Source organism: Protopterus annectens, chromosome 2.part1 (assembly GCF_019279795.1).
Source record: "Protopterus annectens isolate FY-2018-M chromosome 2.part1, PAN1.0, whole genome shotgun sequence".
In the NCBI taxonomy this organism is placed as follows: Eukaryota; Metazoa; Chordata; order Ceratodontiformes; family Protopteridae; genus Protopterus; species Protopterus annectens.
In genome coordinates, this window is record NC_056729.1 from 1,351,051,957 (window position 1) to 1,351,067,047 (window position 15,091).

The 15,091-nt window shown below is 37.3% G+C and overlaps 1 protein-coding gene across 1 annotated transcript in view; it reads right to left on the reverse strand.

The window, feature by feature from the left end:
- The window catches only part of SORCS2 (sortilin related VPS10 domain containing receptor 2), a 2,271,537-nt gene that overhangs the window by 68,699 nt on the left and 2,187,747 nt on the right, over positions 1-15,091 (reverse strand). The window lies entirely within an intron of this gene.

Sequence of the window (15,091 nt, forward strand, 5' to 3'; positions counted from 1 at the left end):
TAGAAAGTTGATAGAATAACAGCTTTTGCATTAGCATGAATTTTCGGAAGGGTATGAAGTCTGAAACGCAAATGTCTGTCATTATTTTCTAACTTCAGTCTGTAATGATTTGCCAGTAATTTGCCCGAAAATCACAGTTTTATGAAAAACGGACCCAAAATATGAGGCAAACATCTGGATAGTCTGTGAAAATCTGTACAGTTGAGCGGTATGGTGTTAATGCAAGAAGTAAGCAATAACTAATTTTGTACAAAGCTAGACCAATTCTGATTTATTTAGGTTTACAGCATTTCAGTGTTGGAAACGATTTATATACTTCTTTGACACTACTGGATTATTTAGACAGTTCTACAGTGAAAAATAAAAAGAATTTCTACTGAACATTGCAGCTCTTCTGCTCTTAATCCTGATAACACCACAAAGATGTGAGATGTTATGCCCAAAGTTTGCAGATTTTTCTGATCATTTGAGCATCATGGGTAAAGCCTTATAAAATGATTGCTTCCCATACCTCACACAACTTTCTTGCACCATTATTAAGGCAATTCAGTCACTGCTGTCCTATTTACTATAAACTCAAAATATTTCCTATAGTCATAGTATGATGGAGCCATTATGTTGAATATTCTCATCCACAGCAATATCCTCTTAAATAACAGAGGTTATGAATGATAGGTCTTTGCAAGTGGAATAGACTCCCTGATAATTTTAGAAATTCCCTAGACTTAAAGCTTTTGCTTGTTCTACTGTATCTAAGAATAAATATAGACCACAAAGCATCCAGACAAAATGACCTGAACAGTACTGATTACTATGCATCTGCAATTGCACGCTTGATCAAGTCCCAGATGGACTCTTATTTTTCAAGAGGGTCTATGTCAGACTGTCAAATGACCACATTGTGGAACACATCATCTTGTCGACATGCAGGCCATTGAACCGTTCTGACTGAGATCGCATTATGGTGGGGATCAGGAAATTTGCCCTTTTCCCCTTTGTAGTGCGATCTCAGAGTTGGTATATATATATATATATATATATAATTAGTGGGGGTTTGACAGCCTGTATTGTTAACAAGATGACATTCGACAATATGGCCATTCGATGGTCTGACATAGACCCTGTGAAGGTCCCTTAGACTAAGGCTTCTGCTTTATCTGCTGTATCTAATGGCTATAAATGGTGAAAAAAGGGTATTTCTAACATTTCTTATACCTCTCCTTAAATTTATACTTTTATATCACTTCTGCCTTCATATTCATTTTTTTATTTGTATAATTTTACATATGGTTACCCTCAGTTATTACTTTCCCCTTATATTTCATGCATTTTAGGACCTGAAATTAATAGTATGAGATTGCAACTGTAATTCTCTTTAATAATGGTGCACATCTTATGCTGGTTGTTTTGACCTTAGAAAAATGCCTGCCAGCAGTGTTTATCTGTCTCTCATTCTATTTATTTATATGAGGTAGGCAGTCTAGTGAAAATAAGCAAAACCAGATAAACACAACTACTGAAACATATTGCTCACAGAGTACGATACAGATATACAGAGCATTGTTCATTTATAGGTATGTAGAAACAATCTGAATGCAAGGCTAAGATTACAATATAATAATGTGATATCAATGCAACAATGGTAGAAAATCAATATATGAAGTTTAAGAATTTTAAGAAACATAACAGTAAGATACCAACATTAAATGTAAATTCTAAATGCTGAAAGAATTACAGTGGATCATTTATCTGCACAAAAACACACAATTCAGGAAATGACTGAATAACCTAGTTTTAAATTGATGAAATGTTGTTGAACTTATAACAGCAGACAGAATGGCATTTCAGGAACTCAGAAGGTAAATGCTTTAATGAATCATTTAAGAGAGTAGAAAGATGGGATATGGAAAATGGGAGAGGCTACTGGTAGATGGTTTGGTCCTTCAGATGTTGTAAAGGGTAGGGACAGTGATTTAATGAAAAGAACTCTGAAAATTTATAAATATGTCACCATCCTTCCTCTTCATCTGATAGGGAGTAGGATTAGCTTTGATGAGATTGATACCATCCTTCCTCTTCATCTGACAGGGAGTAGGGTTAGCTTTGATGAGATTGAGACTATCCTTCCTCTTCATCTGATACAGAGTAGGATTAGATTTGATGAGATTGATACCATCCTTCCTCTTCATCTCATAGGGAGTAGGATTAGCTTTGATGAGATTGATACCATCCTTCCTCTTCATCTGATAGGGAGTATGATTAGCTTTGATGAGATTGATGCCATCCTTCCTCTTCACCTAATAGGGAGCAGGATTAGCTTTGATGAGATTGATACCATCCTTCCTCTTCATCTGATACGGAGTAGGATTAGCTTTGATGAGACTGATACCATCCTTCCTCTTCATCTGATAGGGAGTAGGATTAGCTTTGATGAGATTCATACCATCCTTCCTCTTCATTTGATAGGGAGTAGGATTAGCTTTGATGAGACTGATACCATCCTTTCTCTTCATCTATTAGGGAGTATGATTAGCTTTGATGAGATTGATACCATCCTTCCTCTTCATCTGATAGGGAGTAGGATTAGCTTTGATGAGATTGAAAAGGTAGTGTTCCAAAGAAAGGGACTGGAGTATAATTCTACCAGTCACCTGTAGCAGAATTTGTTCCTTCTTACCACTGACAGTTGTTGCTCCATCAGTGACTAGTGAAAGGTCAGATTCCAATATAAGAAAAAGCATACCATTAGCATGGGAGTGTTTGGCCTCACAATTTATTAATGGGTATAATCTGTGCATGGCTCTACTGAAATAGCAGAATAAAACCCTGATTACATCACAGGTGACCAGTGTTTGATTAGTAGCCTGGGCACCTGATGAAGCTGATATGTGGAGATGAGAAGAATGATAAGGTTTTGCCTGTTCATCTCTCTTCAGGGAAGGGGTGTGGCATGCATCATCAACACATATTTGAGTTAGAATCCATTGTGTAGTGTAGGATTCACACAAAAGGTTCTATCATATGGGAGTGAGAGCCACTGAGTGCATCCCACATGGAGGGATGGACTTATTTTGCTATAGTCTATTGTACCTTTCCCCCCTTGGAATTCACGGGCATGTATGGAGAGCATAGAGCATAAGTACAAAAAAATCCTGATCCCAGCATGGATAATGTCTCCACATTGAAGTGTTTCATTGCCACCTCTGCAGAATGAGTAAGCAGAAGAGCTCTCAGCTGAAGGAAGAAATGGGTTCATAGGCTAGATGGAGGGAGGGCTTCATGGTCAGCTGGGAACCAGCAATAAAACTGTTAAAATAAATAAACAGATAAAAGATGCAACAGTGACAGAGTTGAACAAAAACTGTAAGTCTGCCCTAATGTATAACGAAAATGTTTTTCCATTATTTCATAATAATGATAATGATGATGATGTTGATTATCCATTACACGAGTGTGAAGAACTGTGTTGTCTCTGAGGTGCACTGTGCCTGAAAAGGTACCTGGTACTATGGAAAACATTCTATCTCTACTGAACATCATGTCTCTTTTCTTTGTTGTTGTTGTTTGTTTTTACAGATTTATAAACATTCCTGTTGAGCCAAACCATATATCTTTCAGATGCTCTAGAGCTTGAATCTTATGTAGGATTATGTTGAAGGCATTAATGAACATAAAGCATAGCAACTGTCTCAGAACATAATATTTGAGAATTCAAACATTAAATTCTATTGAATCAGAGACTGTGTACATATTTTAACACAAGATCAGTGTTTATTTACACAGCTGATAATCCAGCATAGTAATGTACGGGATAACTTCTAGTGAGTAAATTATATGAATTTGGTGAACTGAACAGAGTCAAAGGTTATACTAAGGTCAATAAAACTGTCTGACTGAGTTTGTTGTAGTAAGTGTTGGACAAAATCACATTTATTTTCTGTAGAATATTGTACTGTTTATAGTTTCTTTGTAAAACAGATTATAATACTTGTGCATGCAGCCAGGAAAGGATCTGAAAATGGTCCCCAGAATACCTCACCTACCATTTAATAAAATATAAAAATTACTTGGTATTGATGGTGTTACCTTGTTTGACCCAGTTGGCTGGATAGTTATTGCACACAATTAACTTTCATCTAATATGATTGTGGGTGGGGCATAAGAATGCAATTAATTTATAATAAACGAGGATGGATGGATGTTCTTCTTTAATGAATAGCACATGTCTCTGCTGTAGTGTTCAGTTTGTTCATGTTGGCTTTCTTTCATGCTTATGCAAATGTCTATGACCCACGGTGGCATACTATTTCTCTTTCAAATCCAACAGATAAAAAAATATTTTTAAATGTTTGTCCAGCAAAATTAAAAAAAATATGGCCAGACTTTGCATATAGTGTTTTCAGTTTTTCATTACACACATATTTTACATAAATTATATTTAGTAGTTTTATAATTTTTCTCTTTCTTTTTTTATTTTATCTTTTTAAACAAGAATATCTTTATTGAATTAAACATAGGCAATCATACATTGATATAGATGAAAACAAACCATATTGACATATTTTCAGTTGCAAACATTATACATCACCTATAATCTTCTATACAGTCAGTGTCAGTCAGGCATTACATAGCTCATTAAATTCCTGCCTTCTCTTAAACCTCATTCCTCCTCCAAAACATTCTTCTGCATGTATTGTTCCCACAATTCCCATTTTTATATTTAATTTGCTCCTACCCTTTTCCAAAGATCCCACTTCCAGTTCTTATCTTTGTTACTATATTCACTATTTCTAAAACTGTTGGTTTAGAATTTGTTTTCCATTTTTGGCAGCCACCAGAATTAAATCCAGCAAGGCCTTATGTCTAGAATATTCCAATTCTGTATCACAACTCAAAAAGATAACTTTATTATTTACACCAATATACCCACTCAGTATTTCTGAAAGATTAGTATGCAGACAATTTTTTAAATCTGTCAACTCATTACACTCCCAAAATATATATCCCCAATTATCTATTTTTCCCTATCAAACCTCCAACATTTGCAATCTACCTGAGGAAAAACTCTTTGGAGTTTGCTTGGGGTATAAAAATACATATGCAAAAAAATCCTACATCTTCTGGACTTTGTTGCATATTTGGAAGCCATACATATATCCTTCCATTTTTTCTTTGTGAATTGCTTATCCAATCTCTTTTCCCAGTCCTTTCTAACCTCCATTGATTGATTCCTATAGTTATCATACAATATTTTCCATGTACTGTCATGAATGGAGATACTGCCAGCACAACTATCTGGAATTTTGTAAATAATTATATGTCATTGGTGAATATAAAAATGATTTATATTCAAAAATTTATATTTATAAAAGATACTTATGTTACAACTGCATTAGAACTGTATGTTATGTGTATATCAAACATGTTTGTGTAGACATGTGTTGAAAAGGGTTTGCAAAATGCTTCTGTTTAAAATGGATCCACAGTGTGCTCTACTGGAAAAGAAGAGAAATGTACCTGCACTATTGTAACTGTTTAAATTTATATTTTATATGTGGAAACTGGAACACAGGAGGTTAACTTCAGAAAAATAGCTGAAATTAAATGATTTTATGGCAGCAAGAAGACACAATGTCTAAACTAGAGAACTTTCTGTAATGTCTTTAAATGTAGTGGAATGTACATTGTTTTATGACTTCTACCATCTGCCAAAAGATCTGAGGTCATGCTACCAGCTGCCATCAAGGGTTGTTTTGAGCCAAGGAACTAGGAGTTAGATGACAAGAAATGATGTCATTCTGTAAGTTATCCCAGCAGTAATATTTGAGATATTATTTTCAGAACTCTTAGAGAGAGACAGCATTCAGTATTCTGTCTTGGACCTGACAATATCAAGATCCATTCACCACACATTTACCTTGCTCTTAAGTAACTTAACTAGTGTATAGTAATTTTCTTAGATACAGTCAGGAATATAGAAAAGCTTAGCTTAGATATTTTTCTTTATTTATTTGAGAGTGTTCTGCAATGTTGTTTTAAAGGAGGCCCCTCTAGAGACATCACTAACTAGTGCCCCATAGCTATCCTCCCACCCATAGCCAAAATCCTAGAGAAATGTATTCACCTACAACTCCTCAACCACCTTACCTCTAACAACCTTCTATCTGATATCAGCATGGCTTTAGACCCCAGTATAGCACAAACACAGCCTTGTTATCTTTCACTAGTACTATTCACCACCTTATGTACAATGGACAACTAGTTTCTGCACTTTTCCTGGACATGTCAAAAGCCTTTGACACCATTTCTCACCAACTACTACTTAATAAACTCGCTACATACAATCTCAGTCCAGCATCACTGTCATGGTTTTTCAGTTATCTATCAAACTGTCAAGAGGCTACTAAATGGGAGAATGAACTCTCCCCACTACTGCCAGTAACCACTGGTGTACCCCAAGGTTCTATACATGGCCCCCCTCCTCTTCATCATATTTACTAATAACCATAATACAGCAACCCAACTTCCCTCAATCATCCAATAAGCAGATGATTCATCTCTCATCTGCTTTGCCCCTTCCACATAAAAACTACAAGAAAAAAAATGCATAAAGCTTTCCAAGAAATTGAAATTTTCCTATCCATCCACTAATTCATTCTAAACCCAAAGAAAACTAAATTAATAATATTTACAGACAAAACTACCAAGTCCAACTACCTACCCTTCTCTATTCACTCCTCAAATGGTACCAAAATAGAACCTACTAACCAGGCCAAACTCCTAGGTATTACAATAGATGACCATCTCAAATTTGATATTCACATTTCCCTAACTATCAAAAAAAGTCAATTCTAAACTTGGCGCTCTTTACAGAGCCAAACCCAAACTAACACCCCAAGCCAGGCTAGCTACAACTAGATCACAACTTCTCTCAACACTTCTCCACTGCTGTCACAAATTTACCAACTTATCAAGGCCAATCTGCATAAATTTGAATCCTGCTACAACAAAATCACAAAGTTTGCTACTAATCATTCCCATAAAGCCCATCATTGTTCTGCTCTTCTACAACCTAACTAGCTAGAACTTCCAAACCTGCTAACCTTAAACCAACTTACTTTCGCCGACAAAATCATTCATAACCTTCATAGCTGCCCCACAATTTCAACCCTTCTCCAACTACAGGTACACTGCAGCTCCCTTAGGTCTTCCAACAGGCCACTGCTCAAAATAGCACAATCACATAACTGCCATGGTGACTCCCTCTACTCTAACAAAATAGGTAAGTCCTGGAATGCTCTTCCCACAGGCATACAATGCATCCCCTGCTACTCTTCATTTAAAACAAAAATAAAAGAATATCTTAAAAGCAACTGGCTATGCCCCTGTAGCCCCCCTGGATAACTCCTCTCTCCAACTATTTTCCTTTCCTATGCTCATTTCACCTTTTCAACTCAATTGTTATTTTTCATTTTTTTTATTCAAGGTTACAACTTATTGTTTCCTCACTGCTTATTGCACTATAAATTTTCAGAATTCCAAAATTTCAATGCTTTAACATTCTAAATCACTGTGCACACACAGCTTGTCAGTTGGGTCTGCCCATTACCTGTTTCAGTCTTTCTGATTTTTACTTAGTTATCTATATCCTGGTGGTTCTGGTTGTTTATATTTCTAATTTTGTAGCTATAATGTAAGAATATTATCTAGTTTTTGTTTATTGCATATAATGTGTATTGCATATTTTTTAATATTTTCTGATGTCATTTCTGTATTTTTATCTGTTGTTTTTTTTTCTGGAACTTTTCTCCCCAGGTCTCCACTGAAAACAGGCTACCAGTCCAGTCAGACACTACCCAGTAAACAAATGTAAAATAAATAAATAAATAAAAATAAATATTTCCTGTGATTTTAAACTCTGATGTCACTGTAAATATATATTTAGTATTGTCTTGTTCTTTATTATTATTTAATTTTAAATACATTTAAACCTTTATGCATAAAAAATAAAGGAAGCAACAGACCACGGCTGTAGAGAATGCAAAATAGTTTAATCCACAATGAACATAAAATTGTGGCTGCTTATGACAAGCCACTTCATCAGACATTGAAACAAAGTATAAAATTAATTTATATATCATCCTACACTCACTAATTGGGACCCCACCTTATCTTAAAGACACAGGTCATTCCATGTGCAAATGAAAGACAGCATATAAAAACAGCATATAAAAACAGTATAAAAAACAGCATATAGGAAACAACACATTTAAAAACATGAACCAACATTTTTAAAAACTAAAACACACCAAAGGTATATTAATATTTTACTTTAACTAGTCTCTTCCTAGAAGAATGGGCTTGATGTTCATTTTGTCATTAAGCCCCCTGCCGATACTGGCCCTGAGTCTCACAATCCATTCAAGTTCTTTCATCTCAACTTTCAATTTGACATCATCCCCCCTGAGGTTGTCCACAACTTTGTCAACGGCCATGAAGGTGAATCTATGTATATCACCAAAGGTTCCTACATGTCTAGCTAAGGCATTCTGCCTCTGCCTCTCCCCATATAGTAGGGAGTGCTCGCATCACGATCCTCTCAACCTCTCCTGGTCGTTCCTATATACAGACATGATGCACAGACCAATAATGGGCACACAATGTTTGTACTTTTACAGTTTTAAGTTTTGTTTTTAAACTTAAAACACTCTATCCATATCAGGATGCTTGAATTCTCTACTACAATCCATATACATACACAGAAATTGCAGGCTTTATATGGAACCCAACCACCTTTGCCACTCACATGTTGTGACCTAGGTGCACACAGGATCCTTTTCAAGTTCTTTTATTTTTATATACAACTTTGGGGGTATCACCCACTAACCTTTAAATATCATCATCAGCACACAGTGTTCCAGTTCCTGAAAAATGTTTTGTGAAACTTGATTATTACTGGCTAAAGTTACTATTGACATTCTCATTTGTCCATCCAGCCCTCCCTGCTGGCGTTTCACATCAGAAGTATCTGTGTCACACTCTACTTCGTCCATCACATACCCGGGTGTCCTGGGGTCCATCCTGGGCGGGACCTACCATAACCCAGTGAACCTCATTCCCAGATCTCACTTTCAAATCTATCCTGATCGGGCTCTCAACTAGGCGTCCTCAGTCCCTGCCTCACCCTTCTTAAAATGTGTGTGGGATGTGCATGGTCTCTGTGTGTAAATAACTATTATTTCTATATCCTTTCTGTGTATTTCTGTTTTAAATTGTCCATCATCCTTCTGTATAACCTTTACATCATCCAAGTCAACTGTACTAAAAGAGCTTTATGGTGAACCTCAGGAAACTGGTGCATCTATTCAAATGTGAAAAAAGGGGCAAAAGGCTCATCATCCTCCCCCAGATAAAGAATAAATCTCATCTCCTATCCTACTATAGATTTCAAGGCGTTTGCCATATTCTACCAACAGAAATTCCTTCTCCCAGCGTAACAATATTGCCAGCCACTGGCACAGGAAGTGCCCATAAAAATAAGTTATTTTCCAAATGAGCTCCATTAGAAGATATAAAAAATCAACACAGCACCCACTGTACAGCCCATCTTCCAGCAGGTATTCCTTAAAATATTCAACCCCCACCTGATTGGGAATAGCAGTAAATAATGACTGCACATCCATGGTAATGAGCAGCAACCTATCATCACTGACATACGTATTAATGAATGAATATAGATCTCTCAAGAAATTTTCTCTATCTAACAAAATAATAGAATTCCTCCTCAGGAGGGGTTTCAGGTGTCGCCCTCACTTAGATAGATAGTGTTTCCGTGAACCAGCCCTCCCTGACACAATGGGTCTCATTGGTGGTTCCAGGGGTTTGAATGAATTTTAGGAAGACCCTGTATTATACTACAACAGTTCAAATTATAAATAAAAATAAATAAATAAATACTAATAATTGCAGCACAGACTTATACATTCAATTATACAGCATATATGCACCTCAGGTGCTCTGTACCTGATGAAAATCCACTTTACGATAAAACTTTATATCATTCAACATGTTGAGCATGGTGTCCCTATAATAGAGTAATCGATTACCACCATAGATCCCCTTTATCCGCTGGTCTTATAAAATAGAAATATCATTGTGCAAGCACTTAAAGCTATTCTTTCTTCTTTACTTAAATTATTAAAGTATCTGCCACTAGAATCACTATCATATAAATGATAAATATCTCTAACACACACACTCAAAAAGCATCAAGTATTGCACTATTGGTAGGAATGAACCCACTGGGTTTCTTAAAGACATTTACATCAGTCTGGTCATTCACAGTTTTACCAAACTGCATTTTCAACATTATAATTCATGTGAAGGCTTTCTCAGAAAGAATATTATCCGTCATTGTGTTTTGTTAGCAGGTATGAAATCTCATATTAGCTTTCAGTTCCAGAATATTATCAGTCACTTCATTTTTGTTAGCAGGTATGAATGACATACTTTTTTACTCAAAAACTATCTTCAGCCTCAGTGAGAGCCCTCCATGAAATTTTCCAAACTAGAGTCTTCCCCCTTGTTGTCACGTCTTCTTGATGGTCAACGATTGCTGCTGCTCCTCCTCCTGGGACATTTTCCGTTTCATGAGGCCTCTGCTCTGTAAACGGTCAGGAAAAGGAGCTTGTCGTATCAGATATGGAGTAGTTAAAACAGTGGAATTCAAGTCCTGTGATGGCTCTGTGGTGTGTGTACGCATGGTTACTTCACTATACTTGCTACGTGCTCCACTGAAGGTGGTGGGTGCGTCAGTTATATTTTTGTCACGAGCCTCAGGGCGCCCAACTTCAGGGCAAAGTGCATTGGAAATGGTACTTGCTCCTACCCCTTCCTGTGTAAGAGCACCACTCCCTACAGCATTGTTGATGTGAAATTGAAAGTTGAGACGAAAGAACTTGAAATGGATTGTAGGGCCAGTATGGGCAGGGGGCTTAATAACAAAATGAACATCAAGCCCATTCTTCTAGGAAGGAAGAGACTTGTTAAAGTGAAATATTAATATACCTTTGGTGTGTTTTAGTTTTTAAAAATGTTGGTTCATGTTTTTAAATGTGTTGTTTCCTATATGCTGTTTTTATACTGTTTTTATATGCTGTCTTTCATTTGCACATTTAATGACCTGTGTCTTTAAGATAAGGTGGGGTCCCAATTAGTGAGTGGAGGATGATATATAAATGAATTTTATACTTTGTTTCAATGTCTGATGAAGTGGCTTGGTCCACAAAAGTGCTCACCATTTTATGTTCATTGTGGATTAAACTATTTTGCATTCTCTACAGCCGTGGTCTGTTGCTTCCTTTACTTTTTATGCATTTGGATTATTTTTTGGAAGTGCAGTTTATCAGCATCACCTGTTTTGTACTTTTCTTGGTTGCATTCTGTTACAAGTGGTGCTTGGACATGGCAAAAATTAATCTCTCAGTGGAAGGGCCTGAACAGGCTAATATTTTAAGAGGAGGGAATGACCGAGACTTGGGGCACCTAAGAAGATTTGTGGAGATTACAGAGAATCCTCTGCTTATCAAGAAATGACTGTCAGTATGGCGTTGCCTGATATCAACAGTGAGTATGATGCTGTGACTTTGAAGAAAATGTGCTTTAAATTGGACAGTGATTGGTGTAAATTCAAATGCCTGCAGTCACAGAGACTTTACTTTGAACCATGTCTGCAATTAAATATTGTCCCTCGTGGCCTGTGTGTTCTAAATATGCCAACGTATGGCACATTGTACCCAGATTTGTTGGCAAGGTGGCAGTGTATTAATATAGAATCAAGCCACAAATATATGCAATTGTTCATTGATTATTTTAAGCCTGAGGAGGCTCAACTTTCAGATAATGTCTATAAGACACAAGAGGAACTGTATGAATGCTTTCCCAGTAACCTGGTGGATATCAAACTTGACAATTTGATTGAAACTGTGGGTGCATATGAGCGACAACTGCTTACCTATAAGAAAAAGAAAATTCTGAGGGACAAGGAAGATTTCCTGAATGGGCGGGTGTTTGCTTGGCCTTGAGAGCAGAATGGCCCTGATGCCACTTATAGGAACCAACAGCATTCAACCACATTTCTGCATCGGGTAGATAACCAGATGAACGAAGGTATGAAGTCTGATGCAAGCATGACACTTGCACAAGATAGAATCAACAATGCTGTAGGGAGTGGTGCTCTTACACAGGAAGGGGTAGGAGCAAGTACCATTTCCAATGCACTTTGCCCTGAAGTTGGGCACCCTGAGGCTCGTGACAAAAATATAACTGATGCGCCCACCACCTCCAATGGAACACATAGCAAGTATAGTGAAGTAACCATGCATACACACACCACAGAGCCATCACAGGACTTGAATTCCACTGTTTTAACTACTCCATATCCCGATCTGAACAAGCTCCTTTTCGCGACCGTTTACAAAGCAGAGGCCGCATGAAACGGAAAATGTCCCAGGAGGAGGAGCAGCAGCAATCGATGACCATCAAGAAGATGTGGCAACAAGGGGGAAGACTCTAGTTTGGAACATTTCACAGAGGGCTCTCACTGAGGCTGAAGATAGTTTGCTGAGTAAAGATATGTCATTCATACCTGCTAACAAAATGAACAGTGACTGATAATATTCTGGAACTGAAAGCCTTCACACGAAATATAATGTTGAAAATGCAGTTTGGTAAAACTGTGAATGACCAGATTGATGTAAATGTTTTTAAGAAACCCAGTGGGTTCATTCCTACCAATAGTGCAATACTTGATGCTTTTGAGAGGGTGTGTGTTAGAGATATTTATCATTTATATGATAGTGATTCTAGTGGCAGATACTTTAATAATTTAAGTAAAGAAGAAAGAATAGCTTTAGAGTGCTTGCATAATGATATTTTTTTTTTTTTTATAAGCGGATAAGGGGGGGGGGATCTATGGGGTAATTGGATTACTCTATTATAGACACACTCAACAATGTGTTGAATATAAAGTTTTATAAGGTTTAGGTTTTTTTTCAGTTACAAAGAGGTGCAATGACTCTATATATAATGCTGTATATGAATGTCTACAGTGCAATGTTATTAGCATTGATTTATTTAATTATTTTATTGTTGAACGTCCTGTGGTACCTATAATACAGGGTCTTCCTAAAATTCACAAAAACCCCCTGGAACCACCAATGAGACCCACTGTGTCAGGGAGGGGCTGGTCTATGGAAACACTATCTATCTACGTAGAGCGACACCTGAAACCTGTCCTGAGGAGTAATTCTATTATTTTGTTAGATAGAGAAAATTTCTTGAGAGATCTATATTTATTCATTAATACGTATGTGAGTGATGATAGGTTGCTGCTCATTACCATGGATGTGCAGTCATTATTTACTGCTATTCCCAACCAGGTGGGGGTTGAATATTTTAAGGAATACCTGCTGGAAGATGGGCTGTACAATGGGCACTGTGTTGATTTTTTATATCTTCTAATGGAGCTCATTTTGGAAAATAACTTATTTTTATTTGAAGGCACACTGTACAAGCAGTTGGATGGCGTGGCCATGGGCACTTCCTGTGCCAGTGGCTACGCCAATATTGTTATGGCCCGCTGGGAGAAGGAATTTCTGTTGGTAGAATATGGCAAACGCTTGAAATTCTATAGGAGGTTTGTAGATGACCTCTTTATCTTGTGGGAGGGGGATGAGTCTACTTTTGCCCCCTTTTTTCACATTTGAATAGATGCACCAGTTTCCTGAGGTTCACCATAAAGAGCTCTTTTAGTACAGTTGACTTCCTGGATGTAAAGGTTATACAGAAGGATGATGGACAATTTAAAACAGAAATACACAGAAAGGATTGCTATAGAAATAGTTATTTACACAGAAACAGCATGCATCCCCAACACATTTTTAAGAACATTGTGAGGGGGCAGGGACTGAGGACGTCTAGGTTGAGGGCCGATCAGGATAGATTTGAAAGTGAGTTGGGTGATCTGGGAATGAGGTTCTCACAGAGGGGTTATGCCCCCACTGAACTTCAGGACACCCGGAGGGGTGTAATGGAATGTAGGAGCACAGAGGGCAGACCATACTTCTCTGATGGTGAACGGCCAGTGCGGAGGGCAGGGACTCTGGATGGACAAATGAGAATGTCAGTGACTTACTCCAGTAATATCAAGCTTCTACAAAACATTTTTCACAGGAACTGGAACATCCTGTGTGCTGATGATGCTATTAAAGGTTTAGTGGGTGATACCCCAAAGTTTGTATATAAAAATAAAACAAACTTGAAAAGAATCCTGTGTGGACCTAGGTCACAACATGGCCTGGCAATGGATCCTGTTAGTGGGAGTAAAGGTGGTACCGTTCCATATAAAGCCTGCAATTTCTGTATGTATATAGATTGTAGTAGAGAATTCAAGCATCCTGATATGGATAGAGTGTTTAAGTTTAAACTCTCTGCAAACTGTAATAGTGCAAACATTGTGTACTTGGCCCATTGTGTGGTATGTGCATCATTCTATGTAGGGATGATGACCAGGAGGTTAAGAGATCGCATGCGCGAGCACTCCTATGATATAGGGAGGAAGGCAGAGACGAATGCCTTAACTAGACATGTAGGAACCTTTGGTGATACACTTAGGTTCACCTTCATGGCCATTGACAAAGTTGTGGACAACCTCAGGGGGGGTGATATGCAATTGAAAGTTGAGACGAAAGAACTTGAATGGATTGTGAGAATCAGGGCCAGTATGGGCAGGGGGCTTAATGGCAAAATGAACATCAAGCCCATTCTTCTAGGAAGAGACTTGTTAAAGTGAAATATTAATATACCTTTGGTGTGTTTTAGTTTTTAAAAATGTTGGTTCACGTTTTTAAATGTGTTGTTTCCTATATGCTGTTTTTTATACTGTTTTTATATGCTGTTTTTATATGCTGTCTTTCATTTGCACATGGAATGACCTGTGTCTTTAAGATAAGGTGGGATCCCAATTATTGAGTGTAGGATGATATATAAATGAATTGTATACTTTGTTTCAATGTCTGATGAAGTGGCTTGG